Here is a 15,358-nt window from a genome sequence, read left to right as displayed (position 1 = left end):
AATTGAATGGCTTATGACAATAAATGAGCATGAATGGCTAAACTGATTTTGGTGTTAGAATTATTTGTACTGTGTATTTAGCCTTGAGAGGCTAGGTTGCGATAAATTGCCATGTCATGCGGAAAAAGATTTTATAAATCAGGTGGTAGATAAAAGATTAGCTACTGCAGTGGTTGGGGGTTCCGTGGGCCAACCTATTAGAGGGGCACGGTAAACTTCTTTATATTCTCACCTCGGTCGTAGAGGAGCGTAGGGTATCTCCTGAGGTGGGCTTTTTGACTGCACTTCACGTGGACCACCTCATGAGAGTGAGACTCAGTCAACGCCAAGGAACGGTTATGTTTCAAAATAAAAATATGATTTATGCGAAATATGAATTTTTGACAACCTTGGCGGACTCAGTTGGATACCCCTGGTCCAGGTGTCCCTGAGTACAGGATTTGACATGAGCCAAGTTTTGAGTAATTCATGAGCCATATTGATTATTTGGTTGAAATGAATATTCGTGATGTGAAAAATTCGCTGAAGTTAATTATTTTTTAATTGTCTCCATTTACTCGCCTTTAGATAGTTTAGATGGTGTCTGTTTACTCACTGGGATTTTATAATCTCACCACCCTCAATTTCCCACATTTCAGGTTTGGGATAACTGGTAGATAGCCGATTGCATCAAGGACTTCAGTTAGCCTTGCATTGACAAAATTATAGGTTCACAGACTCGCGTCTTATTGGTTAGTTGGGGGCCCACGTGTCATTGTAAAAGTAATTTTATACTTTAGTTATTTGATTTAAAATATGTATGAACATATTTAGCTTTTACACCATGTTTTTGGCGGGTTTTGGTATTTTCAAAGAAAAATAATGAAAATGCCCTTGTGAGCTAGAAAATAATATTTTATTGATTTGATTTGGAAATGAATTATGATTTCTTGAAATGCAAGATTTAATAACTGTCGCTCACCAGGGATATACGAAAGCTGATGCTAAGCCTTGCAGGGTTCCGATCGGTATTTGGGGTAATGAGTGCCTATCGGGATATCGCGGCGATTGTCACGGGCCCGATGGGAGTTCTGGGTCGTGACATGATTTACTATCAAAATTTATGGCAAACCTACTCTTGTTGAAGTACTTTGATTTTTTTTTGAAAGGCTGAAGTACTCCTCTTATACTTGAAGATCAAGGGGATTTGTTGTTTCAAACGTATCTATATTTACTTGGCATCTTGTTCTTTTTTGGAAACTCATGCTAGATTTCAATTGTTCCTAATTAATCTGTTCATGAACATTAAAAATGATCAACTTCCAGCACTGTTTTCCATGGAAATGATGCCATTCTTTGGTTGGAGGAGTTTGAATTTCTCAATCAAAGTAGCAATTAATTAATTAATTAAAAAATTCCTAAAAATAAATAGTCAGAAAGTTTTTAACCAATGAATTTTTTTGTTGCATATTCTAAATAATGGAACGTGATCTCCCGCTGCTGTTTCCCAGCCTCATTTGTTGATCTCTTGAAAGCACTAAAAATGTCTTCATTATTTCCTTCAAAACCACTCGAGAGTCAACAATCTGCAAAATATGTTTGTTTCTTGAGTTTCTTCTCTTCAAGCAAACCGTTGGAAAGAAACACTTATGGCAACAAAAAAAAAAACAAAACCCATTTTCTCACATAATGAGTAAATTATTGCCAATCGCATTTTTGGGCAGACATGAGGCTCTTTGTTAACTAAATTGCTGTTTCTCTAGTTGAGACAACTTCTTTCCCAAATGGTCGTAGCACAGTAGCAAGCTCATCAAGTTTGTCTTGCTCAAGAAGCTGGGCACATAGCTCAAGCAGAGAATCTAGAGCATCAACTCTTTGCTAACATGGATTCTCCCACATACGCTTAATTTCATCACCACTCCTCATTTAACATAATCTTAAAACTTTTCTAGAAATTTTTTTTTTGCAATGGTTTTCTTTTTTAGATCTAGGAAAATTAAGATAGATTTTGAAAAAACTATCCCGATTAAAGAAAAGAGGATGAACAAAATGAGTTTATGGTGTTTTTTTGAGAATTTTTGACCACCAGAACGTTGTAGCCATAATTTGAATTTAGGGAGGCTGGTCTTGGGAGAGAAGAATAGGTGATAAATCTATGATATAGAGTTATTTTGCCTTAATTTTGATAATAATTTAGTTTAGTTATTGTGGTAATGCATAGAAATTAATAAGTTTTATTTAATGATTTTAAGTTAATTATTTATGTGAGTCAATTTAATCTTAATTAATTTTATACTTAAATTGGTGTTAATGTGCTTAAGATAGATTGTTATTGATTTATTTGTACTTTTGTAGGTGTTTATTGAAGGAAGACTTTTAATGGAAGAAGGTGAGCAATTTTGAGGTACAAACTTCCATTGCACATGTTTCCTTATTTTGATCATAAATCTCTTTACAGAACTCCAAATGAAATGATTCTTAGACCAATGAAAAGTTAAGCAAAAAATCTACAACTTTCATGTTTACCACATTGCTTCATTCAACCTGGAAAGTGGTAAAATTTTTTTTCAAATTTGAAACACTATAGTAGTCTTAGAGCAATTACGATTTCTGCTAATTAAATGGTCGAGCCCGTAGCTCACATAGTCTACTAAGAAAATCTTGATTAGAATTGACTTCTTTCTTCACCCAACTAGGCCCAACTTCAAAGCCTTATAAAAATAACTTTTCGGAGAACCTTTAGAGGTACAAAACACTAGATTTACAGTGAGATTCAAGTTACAAAGTCATTGAAAAAAGTCTCATTGAACTTGAGAACTATCATAACATGTGAGTTTGGGAACCCGACAGCTAGGTGTGAGAAATTTAGGAGTTGCCACCAATCTTTTTATCTAGGTGTGATTGGTCACCTATTGACTCGATTCTAATTGACGAGATCCTAAATTAATTTAGCTTTATCGAAATAACGTTAAACTGGTCTACAATTTTTAGAGTTGGGTCGAGAGTATGGTTACGCATGGGAAAAGAATAGCACCCCCGTGATGCCTATTCTGCGAACGATACCATTTAATTATAGGTTATCCTATTGGAGCTCTAATTCTTAAATTTATTATGTTTCGTTAGTTATCATTTATTTATTTTATCCTCTATTTTATTAGTAAATTAAAACACTTTATTTAACTTTACAAGTGTGACGTGTACATGATACATTCATGAAATGCATGGTATAAAATACAAATAATGTCAGATGAAAATTTTTTATTGAGGATATTTTCTAGATCCGCCCATCATACTGGTGGGATCTGGAGATATTCTCTCACTTAGAGAATTATCTGAGAAACTTGCTTTTGCAAATTTAACGAATAAATCCCATCCTCGGGATAATCATTTGCTTTTTAACAAAAATAATATATTCATGATTGCAGACATATTACGAGCAGAAGACTTTTTATTAAAGATATTCTTCTAGCCCTCTTACTGTACTGGTAGGACTTGGAGGTATCTTTTCACCTAGGGAATTTTCTCAAGAAAACTTGCCTTCACAAGATTATTCGAAAACTCCCATCATCTGGGCTTGTACTCATGTACATAAAATATCTATGTACCATGACAATAAATGATGTAGTGATGATATGTGAAATGCCTATAAATTTTAATATTTATTTCTTAACCTTCAAAAATTTTAATTATTTTTCTTTTTATGCGTATATATCATGAACAAATATTTTATACTTACTTATTGTTCTTATATAACCATTTTTTATTTTATTATATATTTTTGCCATGTAAGCACTTATTTATTTTACTATATATAAACTTCCCTAAAAATCATATTTTTAAAACCAAATATATTATTTCATAAATATTATTTATATATTTTATTATTATTATTATTTATTTTTTTACCTAACTTCTTTCCTATTTTTATTATCCTGACCTATTTTCCTTTTAGTTAACTATTATTATTATTTTTTACCTTCTCATAAATTTATTATTTTTTTATGATTATATATATTTGCCTTTCTGTTTTAGCCATATTCATTATTATGATGAATTTACTATGTTTTGGATTTTGATTTTTATGAACTATTTATCATCATGAATTTCATTATTTTATATAATCCTATGTTCTTTAAAAATTTCATATATATATTTTATCCATTCCTTTTTGAATTCAATATTATTATTATTATATCTATTATTATCATTACTTCCTTATTTCTTTTGTTTTTATGTTTTCACTAAGTGGTAATTAAGTATATATAATTTTCATTTATTTAAGATTAGAAACATCGAGATTCAAAATTAAGACCCTCCCATTGTACTGGTAGGGTCTTAATCAAAATTCTTAACCTAAGAAAATTTAATCGGAATGGTGTCTTCTCGTGTTTCGAGTGGACATTCCATCATCGGTATAATCTAAATAATTTATTTCGTATTATTGTATACTTTATTATTTCTTAAAGTAATAAATATTTTATGTTTTATTTTGCTTTTTCTTTATTCTATTTGTAGATAAAATATCCTATGTTTCTAGTTTTAGTTAAAATTTTCCTATATATTATTTTTTTTACCAATTTAAGGTATTACTCGGATTAGAATATTGAGATTTAAAACTAAAACCTTCCCATCATACTGGTCGGGTTTTAATTAAATCTCTCGCCTAAAAAGATTAACTCAAGTTTGCGACTTTTCGCATATCAAGCATATATTCTATTATCTGTATAACCGATATAACACACATATTTTTTGTATCATCATATATATATATTTTGCATTAACTTATTATTCATTTGCTTTATTAAGTTACATACCTAATTTTTTTTCATGTAGTTATAGTTTTTATCCATATACTATCTCCTGTAACTAAATAGTTCATCTTGCTTTATATATATATATATTGAAATACAATCACGTTATGCATTAATTGAAACTAACAACAGAGCAAACAATGCAAATGCATGTATAGTAAACTAAACGTTAAACAAATCAACCACAAAGCTTAATAATCAAAGGAGTCCAGGTCATACCAAATCCTGGGCTAGAATTTACCCAATGTCACGGATCTACCTACTTTCTCTTCAACCAAGCTTGAAGCCCAAAGCTTGCTGCAAGGAGTATGACGGACTTAGCCTATTTTGCATCTTCAAAGCACACCGTTTGGTGCAACAAAAGAGGCTTTCCCTGAGCAAGGAATGACGTTGTTACTTTTTTTTTATCTTTTCCTCAATTGAAACCCTATATTCTCTTTCTAGATTCTTAACTCTCCTAGCCACATTTCCTCATTTCTTCTTCAACTCCTGTTTGACCTTCTACTTTCTCCTCTTTCTCTTTTTTTAGCCTCCCTTCTTCTCTCCAAACTGCAACCTCTACAACCAAGCGAAACCATTACCATCATGAAGATCCTTGTCAGTTGATTTGGATGTCTTCTCCATTATACCTTAGCTAGAAATCAAAAGATGAACCCTTAGCATGAGCCTAAACCACCTAAACTTGCGAAACTATCCTAGATTCGGAGGCTTCTCCCTCAAAATTCCAAGAACCAAACGATTTATTATTTTTTTCAAGCTCCCGTCCCTTTTGTTATTTTTGGTATTTTTTTGCTATCTTTTTTTTGTGTGGCTCACGACTGTTATGTTTAGGTTTTTTTTTTCTTTTAGGGTTTCTTTGAAATACGGCTCCTAGGGTTTTTCTTTGAAAATTGGCTCCCTTTGCTTTCAGAAATTATTTTTCTTTATATAGGAGTCACAAATACCATCTTAGGTACCCGACAAACCATTGATTGGTTGTTGTTTCTGCCTCTACCAGATGCTATTTTAATCACCTGGTAGTGTGCATTTCTTTTTGTACTACTTGGGTCCTTGTTTTTTTACTAGCTGGCTTTTCATTCTATTATTTGTATTTTCTAGAAAGTTCTTAGTTTGATCTTGCCTTAATGTTGTTTACTTGTTATTTTCCCTATTTAATAATTTATGAGCTTGTTTTAATCAACCAGCTCAAGCATTAGGCCTGGATATTAATTCCCCTGGCCATGTTATATTCACCCAAGTGGGGTTTAAGATTACCAATCGCCCAGAAGACTGGAAAAGCCCAAACAATAAGAAATAAGAAATAAAATAATATATAAGATCTAATCAAACCAAATTAAAATGATAGAAATGAAAGACAAGATAATCAATTTACTACAAAAATAGTGTCTACAATTTTTCCTCTTTGCGCATTTCTGAAATCAAGGATAGTGCAAAGATGTAGATACTGTGCTTAACTTGGTTAAACAACTCTTCATTTAAGGCTTAAACCACTTTTTAAAAACAATTGAAAAATAAACAACTCCTCATTTAAGGCTCCACAACTTAAAAATCAATTTGAAAAATAAACAACTCCTCTCATGAAGGCTCCACAACTTTAAAAAAATAAATGATTACTTGGAAGTCTTAGAGATGTACTCAGAGGTTTTGAAGATGTACCCGGAGGTGTTGAAAATATACTCGGAGTTTTTATAAGAAGAGGTTACTCCTCATCTCTAAATGAGGTTACGTAGCTTTAAAGAAATCTTGAAACTAATTGCCCGGAAGTTTTGGCGATATACTTGGAGGTTGTATAAAAAAGATTGCTCCTCATCTCTAAATGAAACTATGTAACTTTAAAAAAATCCTGAAAATAATTACCAGGAGGTTTTGGAGAATATTCCCAGAGGTTTTATAAGAAAGATTGCTTCTCATCTCTAAACGAGGTTACATAACTTTAAAGAAATCCTAAAAATAATTACTCGGAGGTTTTGGAGAATATACCCGACAATTTTATAAGAAAAGTTGCTCGTCGTCTTTAAACGAGGCTACGTAACTTTAAAAAAATCTTGATGCTAGTTACTCGGAGGTTTTATAAGAATTTACCCGAAGGTTTTAAGAATATACCTGGAGGTTTTGTAAAGATTTTCCCAGAGGCTTTATAAGAATATACCCAGAGGTTTTGAGAATATACCCGGAGGTTTTAGAGAATATTCTTGCAAGTTTTAGAGATGTACTTGGAGGTTTTATAAGAGAAGGTTGCTCCTCATCTCTAAATGAGGCTACGTAACTTTAAAGAAACATTAATAGTAATTATTTGGAATTTTTCGGAGTGGTTCTCAAATTAATTAAAGCTTGATGTCTTTGCAAAATTCTTGTGTTGGATGGGCTTTTACTTTTCCAAATGCATAAAAATATGTGTGAATGTTGACTATTGCACGAAAATTTCTAACCTCAATATTGCATGATCATGTACATGTATGCATGGTTGCATGTTAGAAGGGGAATGACTCTCATGTCATCATTTCATTTCAATGTATTCTTCTATTGAAAGCCATTCTTCCTATCTTTGTACACTCTTCTATGATTTTTGTGCAGTTACCAACCACTTTGTCACAAAAGGACTTTCTTGCTAACCTTTTCATGTCATTCCAGCTTCTTGAAATCATTTCCCGAAAATAGATATCACCAAGGAATCATGTATCAATTCAAATTTGATTTCAATGGTTCCATGCTTTCTAATCCTTGAGAAATGATCCATAAAAATGCTTGTCTCATTATTTAAAACTGTTAATCTTCATATTATGATAACAGAAGCTACTTTACAAAAATTAAGAACTTTCTAGTACTTTTAAAGTATCTTGAATTTTGACAAAATTACCCCAGAAAACCATTTTTTCATGACTAAAAGTAGTTACAGTTTGGAACAAAACTGAATCAATTTGACATTTTTCCAACGCGTGATTTTTAAATCCCTTGAAAATTGATGATTACTGTTTGAAATGATTTCGGATGATCCAAATAGCAATTTGGTCTTTCAAATAGATTGAGTGGTTTAACACATTAAGGTCTTGGTCAACAATAAAGGTTTCACCATTTCATGGAGAAAAGAAGAAAAGTTGAAGTTTCTTTGTCTAAGTTCACAAATGAATAGTGATTTAGAATCAAATTTTGCAAAAAGATTCTTTTCAAATCACACTCAAATTTGACACTTTCTTAGTCTCATGATGTGTGGCAAGATTATAAATGCCAAGACCAGCTATTAAAGGCTTAATATTGCATAAGGCTATTTTGAAAGAGATAGGTTCAAAATTTAGTATGGATTTTACTAATAGATCTTGAATCTTTGATGGTGCTTAAGAGTCTTAAACACTAAAAAAAATGTCTAACGCATTCTAGCTACCTTGAAATGGTCTCTTTCAAGTTCTTCTTGTTATCACCTCAGTTATAATCATGAGTGGCTTAATAAGTTCCCATTTTCGCCTTTTCGAGTTTTCACCGTAGAGCTTCATTTTTTTTTACTAACATTTTCTCTCTTTCTTTTTTTTTATTATTGATTGTTCCATAATGCACTTAAAAAATTCAAACTTGGTCGAAAATGACTTGAGGGATTCCAAAGGGAAATTTTGGCAGAAAAAAAAAAGTCAAGGTCTCATTTTCTATATGATGACCTCTTTTTATAGGAAAGCTCTTCAATGTAAGTATCGACACTTGATCAAAATGGACTTCTTCAAGCATGTAATGTAGGCTATAGTTAGGGGTTTTGAAACAAATGGATAAAAGGCTCAAAACATGTGTTTAAAGGTGATCAAACCAAGGATCATTTATTACCGTGCAAAGGACTATTTTAAGACATTTGTCCTTTTTCAAAGCATGTTTTTTCCATCATTTCTCTTCTATGCTTTTTCTTTCTTCCTTTTTTTTTTGTATTTTTTCCTTGCAATTTTCATCTTGGTGGATTGAGTTTGAAATTTTCAAGAACTCAAATTCGCATCTACCCCCAATAATATAAAAGATTTTCATGTTTCCCTTGAAATAAATCTTCCATCATCCATGCTTTTGATGAAAATTTTCTTTCATAATTACACCCCCTAATGTGGGAGGTGATCCTTGGTTGAGGTGCATTTTACAGAAAATTTAATAGGCTCAAAGGGGTAGCAAGTGGATAATTTCTCATTTGAGAAGGGAACATGAAGCATGGTCATTTATCCTCCCAGTTTTGGTTATTTATATTGAAGAGCAATCCCTAGAAAGGAAAAATTTAAGATCAAAGGTGGGTTTTTTCACATTTTTCTACTTTTGGCGCCATTTGAGTATCTTTAGTGCATAATGTCACTATCAACTTTCCTTGCCATTCTTTTACTCTCTTATTTCTTTTCTTTTTTCTTATTTTTTTTTTGTTTCTTCTTTTCTTCATAACTCAAGATTGAATCAACCTTTCGAAACTGGAGGGATTCATTGAGAATGTTTTTCCTTAATCAACCACTCAAATGAAGGCTTAAAGGACAACTCTTAACAATAAAGATTCCTTAGAAGTTTTCAGAGATCATGATTAACTCTTTATAACAAGAAATACCTTTGCTAAATGAGAGAGGAAAAATGGTGATTTTTTAAGCAATAGTGTCTTGGAGGTATTAGGTAACCTTGTTATTTTAGTCATCATGCCCCCAGAATATAGGTGAAGAAAAGCTTTAGACAATGGGTTCAAGGTTCACATTTGGTATCCAAATTGAAGGAATTTGAGAGGTTTTGACATATTTGAGACTTCAGCATAGTCTTGACATTTATTATCCTACCACATTCAGAGTCTTTATAAGAGTGCTTGTTTTACTTGATTTTTAAAGAAAGAATTTTGCAAATCAATCAATTATAACATTGGTCATCACCTAGACGAGATCATTGTCCTTTGGTATCACATGACAAGGTTAATGAACTTTCGAAACTTTGCTTCCTTTTGGACTCAAGTTCTTGAATAGTCTTTGTTTGAATGGTCTTGGGTGTTAGTGGTGTTGAAGAAATGGTTCAAGAATGTTGGCAAGCACAAGTTCGTTTCAAACAGTAACCATCAATTCTTTCTAGATCATGTGCACATTTTATTGCCAAAAACCTTTTTCCCCTCATGACCCTTTTTCTTGTTTTTATCAATTTTTATGATCTTGAAAACATGTTATAGAAACCTTGATCAAATTAATTGTATCACATAATTTAGTAAATTAAACATAAAGCTTCTAAAATTTTAATTCAACAAAAACATTAAAGCATCAATTACAACTTCTGAAGTTTATATTCCTTAACAAAATCCTACTCATGCCATGCACCTGAATACAAATAAAAAAAATCTAAATCATCCACTTTTCCTGCAAGTAATTTGATTGAGACTTGAGGCTTTTCTTCAACTTCCTAACAAGAGCTCAATCTATGGCAAAGTTGATTTCCAACGCTCCATAAGCTCAAGAGTCAAAGTGCCATCCTTGATGAGATTTTCAATTTTCTCCTTCAATTGCCTACACATCTCTTTTTAGTGTCCAATTACTCCCATGTGATAGTCACATTTAGCATTAGGGTCATAATTTCTTGCCGATGGGTTTGGAACTATCTTCATTGGCACAAGACTGAGGTATTGATTTTTAATTAGTAGAGGCAAAAGCTTAAAGATTTGCATGGGCATTTGGCGAAGGTTTGGGTTTTGGCGATGATCGAGGCATAAGTGGAGGTGTGGGTGCCCTTGGATGAAAAGTTGGTCATGGAATTGGTTGATATGGATATAAGTTATGAGAAATATGATTTGTAGTGGGGTAAGAAGGTTGGTATGTGGGATAAAGATGGTATGGATTGACACCCCATGGTTGCCCTTCACATGTAATAACTTTTGCCTCCTTATTCCTTTTCTTTGAGGCATTACAGTTTTCCATGCTACTGACATTGTTCCTTCCAATTTTACCTTTCTTAATTGCATTTTCAATCATCTCTCTTGAGATCACTATGCCGGTAAAGTTCTTGGTGGCATTGCTGATTAGCCTATCATAGAATAGTGGCTGTAAAGTATTGATAAATAACATTGTTGTTTCTTTTTCAATGAGAGGTGGTTGAACTTGTGTAGCAACATCTCTCTATCTTCGAGCATATTCCTTAAAACTCTTAGTGTCTCTCTTTTCCATGTTCTGTAAAGAGAACCTATCCAGAACCATGTCCGTGATATATTTGTAATGGACTAGGAATGTTCTCACAAGATCTTTCCAAGAACTAATATAATTCCTATCCAATTGAATATACTACTTGGCTACAGACTTGGTTAGGCTGTTTTGGAAACAATGAATCAAGAGTTTATCATCATGTGCATGTGCAACCATTTTCTGACAATACATAATGATATGGGCTTTTGGGCATTTGGTTTCATCATATTTCTCAAAATCTGGTACTTTGAACTTAAGTGGAATAATCACATCAGGTACCAAACATAAGTCTATTGCATCAATAGAACCATAGATGTCCATCCCTTCAATGGCTTTAAGGCGTTCATCCAAAAGGTCATGCTTTTGTTGTTTTCTCAATTCTTTCCTTGGTTTAGAAGAGTTTACTTTCAATTTTCCTTGCTTTCTAAGGTCATCTAAGTCAAGAATAGGAATTGGGTTAGGGAGATTTGCCCTCGAAATCGACATAGTTTATTTTTACACTGGCAATTGGCTCTATCCTTGCGAACCTAATGATCTTTCGAAAGACCTTTCTCTTTTATTGGCAATCATTACCTTTATTAGCTTTGCTAACCGTTCCCTTATCTCTTCCTGACGTTTCTCAATCTTGTCCATCCGTTTTGACTGCTTATCTCCCATGATTCTAACTTGAGTCCATGTATCACACAAATAGCAAATGGACTTCCCTGTGCTTTTATCTTTTCACAAGATTGAAACAAATTAGATTGAGTGATAAATTCTACCTTACTAAAGATCTTTTTAAATGGATTCTTTCTTCATAGAAAACTTGAAAAAAGATCTTTTATCTTATGGAATCAACAACATTGTTGTCTCTTCTTTCATTGAATATTGCGGAGTCAAATAATGCTATTTACAGAAAAAAAGGATGAATGATGAATGCTTGTGTGTCAAAATCAATGGATGTTTAAATGCATGACAAGATAATTTATGAGTTAATAGATGATGAGTGATTTAGGGAACTTTTTATGCATGATGAGATTACAACAAAATCTAAGTTGTGTAACACATTTATTTTTCCATCAATCATCTTTTTTTTCTTTGAGAAATCCTCCTTGTTATTATGAAACAAAATTCAGAATATGCTTGAACAAAGTCTGAAAAGTCAATCATTGATACATTCGATCCAATTTATGACAATTTTCTTACATCATTCGATGAACACATTCATTTCCCGATAATTTTTCACACACATAAATCCGTTTTTACAAACTTCAAAAGAAGTTAGGAACAACCATGTTTAAACATTAAATGTTCTAAAGTCTTAAAAAAGTTTACTCAAAAGGGAAAAGTCCAAATGAAGTCCACCCTTTTTCCACCTAGACACCTATTTGGCATATTATCACCATGCCCTCCATCTTCACTGGATCAAACCACTTTACATCTATCAATATTTGCACCTTATGCTTGAAAGCAGTACAATCTTCAATGGAATGTCCCACGACTCCACCATGATAATCGCATCTTACATTTAGGTTGTACCACTTTGGATATGGAGGTTTCAAGGGTTCCATAGGCATAGTAGCAATGAGGTGATCCTGAAACAATTGGTGAAAAAAAAGTTCTCCATAAGTAATGGGAATGGGATCCAACTGTTTGTGTATTTTCTTTTTGGATTTTTTTTGGATGACACCTCAGCTAGGAGTAGGGGTGGTTGATGATGGTGTGAACAATTGGGCTCGAGCAGCTTGTTGAAAAGGTGGTCGAAAGGTGCTTGGGCAAGGGTGCAAACTTGGACATGGACTATTGTTCACAAGTTGAAAATTTGGTTGAAAAGTGGTAGGTTGGAGGTATATGCTATGTGGCAAACCACTATTTGAAGGTTGCGTAGGGCCTAGAGATTTGTCACAGCCCAATTTTCAGGGCATGACCAGCACATGGGCCTAATGGGCACAGCCCACTAAGCCCAAGCAAGCCTTTCTATGTAATCAATTTCATACTTTCTTCAAACATTCCTAAAGCCATGTTTTGTAATTTTCCACTATAAGTACTGTAATAACATATTATGACAACCAAGAATTTACATTTCTATTATCCAAAATATGGTCGTACATTTGCCATCTCATATGGCTTCATCAAATCCAAACTATACATATATTTTTTATAGCATAAATCTTAAAGATTTACGTCAAGTGTATATGTACACATGCAGCAGACTCTCAATAACTAGCGGAGTGACTTGGACGAGGGTACGGCTACTGAAAGCCAAGATACTTACCAAAGGGTGAATGCACATGAACGCCTCAATTTAGGTTCCAACTACCTCTAAGTCTTAAAACATGAAGTTTAAAAGAAAAGTGAGTATAAATCCAGTGAGTGAACATAAGAAAGGAACAAGCAAATGACAAGGAATATGTAGAAATCATGATGCACGTGTTTTAAAAACAATGCAATTTAGTTTGATTTCTAGCTAAAACCCTTCATTTCAAACTTGATTAATTAATCCCTTGATGTTGGAAATCCAAGATAATACATGAAGTTGAAAAGAATGAAAATTTCAATAAATATCCAAGCAAGACAAGTATGACAAAGATGACAAAGGGTTTCTCGCTATAACGGAAAGGTATTCTCGCTGCAGCGAAATTTGGAACACAATTTTTAAACCACCTGAGGGTTTCTCGCTACAGCGAGATTCACTTTCACTATAGCAAAATTCAGAGCATAGATTTTTTATCCAAACCCAAGAGTTTCTCGTTGCAGCAAAAACCACCTCAAGATTCTCTTTGCATTCTCGCTGCAGTGAAACCAGGGCCAGTGGAATGCCCTCACCACCCGAGAGTTTCTCGCTGCAACGAGAAATAGGGCACTTAAGTAAAAAGGATCCTTTTGTAATAAAAATCCATTTTGTGCTGCAATAAAAATCAATTTGAAAGTATTTAGTAATTTTCAAGATTCAACATGCAATACATTCACATATTATAATCATAAACTCTCTATCATATATGCATACGTAAACATATATAAATACGTATACCACCACCTCACTCAGCCAAGGTGCACTCCCTACACACACAAGGCAATATCATCATGTGCACTCCTTACTCGCACATTTCAATATCATCGTGTGCACTCCCTATTCACACACAACTAATGCCATCATGTGCTCCCCCCACATTGCGCACATGGCATATATCATCATCATCGTGTGCACCCCCACATTGTGCATAACTAATGCCATCATGTGCTCCCCCCACATCGCGCACATAGGCAATCTCATCATCCACACTCCCGCACCTTGTCATCACCGGCATGTGCAACCCCCACATCACTCACATGCACAATTATAATTATCACACCATATTAACTATCAATTCACAACATATACATCAACATAATATGGAAGCATAAGGATTTATCGTATTACACATCCACAACATACAACATTTCATCAAGGGCTTGTTCCCATGCAAGTTTTAGGAAAAACCAATAAAATGTTTCAAGTGGTTTAATCAAGCATTTAATCATTTATTCCAAGATATTTTAATGCAAGTTCACTCATCGGTCTTTGTTGATACTTTGATTGCCTCTAACTTAGACCAATGCTTCGAATGGAGGTGTGGGATCTCGTTGGAACCTATCACACCCAATAGCATTTGAATCACCCAAATTGGCATTAATATAATTCCAAAGGCTATCTCCTAACTCAAGTTCAACTAGTTATTCCTATCTAGCTTCCAATCACCATTAGGTGGCTATATATTTCACTACTCTAGTCACCTTAAAAATGAATAAAAAACCTCAACAATAAAACACTCACAAATCCCATTGTTAGCCATTATCAACTTCTTAAAAATCAATCCTAACTTATTACTCACCTTAGGGTTTCTTTGTAGTTGAATTCTTTTTCAAAAGCTTTCAAACTATTGTGGGAAATCTCTTTTTCTCTCTCTAGAATGTCCAACTAGTGAGAGAAAGTATTAAGGAAAGTTTTTGAGGGTTCTTAAGGTGTAAAAGTGGAAGAGCACGAAAAACCCTTTGAAGGAATGGGCAAAAGCATGAAATTTGGACTTTCTATGAGAGATTTATGGAGGATTCAAGGTATCCTCCCATGAAAAATGAAGAAAAACGTGACATGGAGAGTAGGAATGGGATGAAGAAGAAGGAGCTGCTGGAAGTTGCTAGAACTTAGATATTTATGCTTCAAGTTAATCCAAATTTCACTTAATTTACCAAAATACCCTTAACATGGTGGCTTTGTCTTCCTCCCTTTCTTTATGCAACCTTTTTACTCTTTTGACACTAAGACAAGGTCCATAATAGTCTAAGAATACTCGGGTTCACGAAAACGTAAAAATTTAGACTTGAGATGCAAAATGACCATTTTGCCCCTACAATGGATATTATTAGTGTTTCTATCTTTTTCATTTATTTTACCATCATTCA

Source organism: Theobroma cacao, chromosome 7 (genome assembly GCF_000208745.1).
Source record: "Theobroma cacao cultivar B97-61/B2 chromosome 7, Criollo_cocoa_genome_V2, whole genome shotgun sequence".
NCBI classification, from domain to species: domain Eukaryota; kingdom Viridiplantae; phylum Streptophyta; class Magnoliopsida; order Malvales; family Malvaceae; genus Theobroma; species Theobroma cacao.
This window is presented reverse-complemented; position numbering follows the sequence as displayed.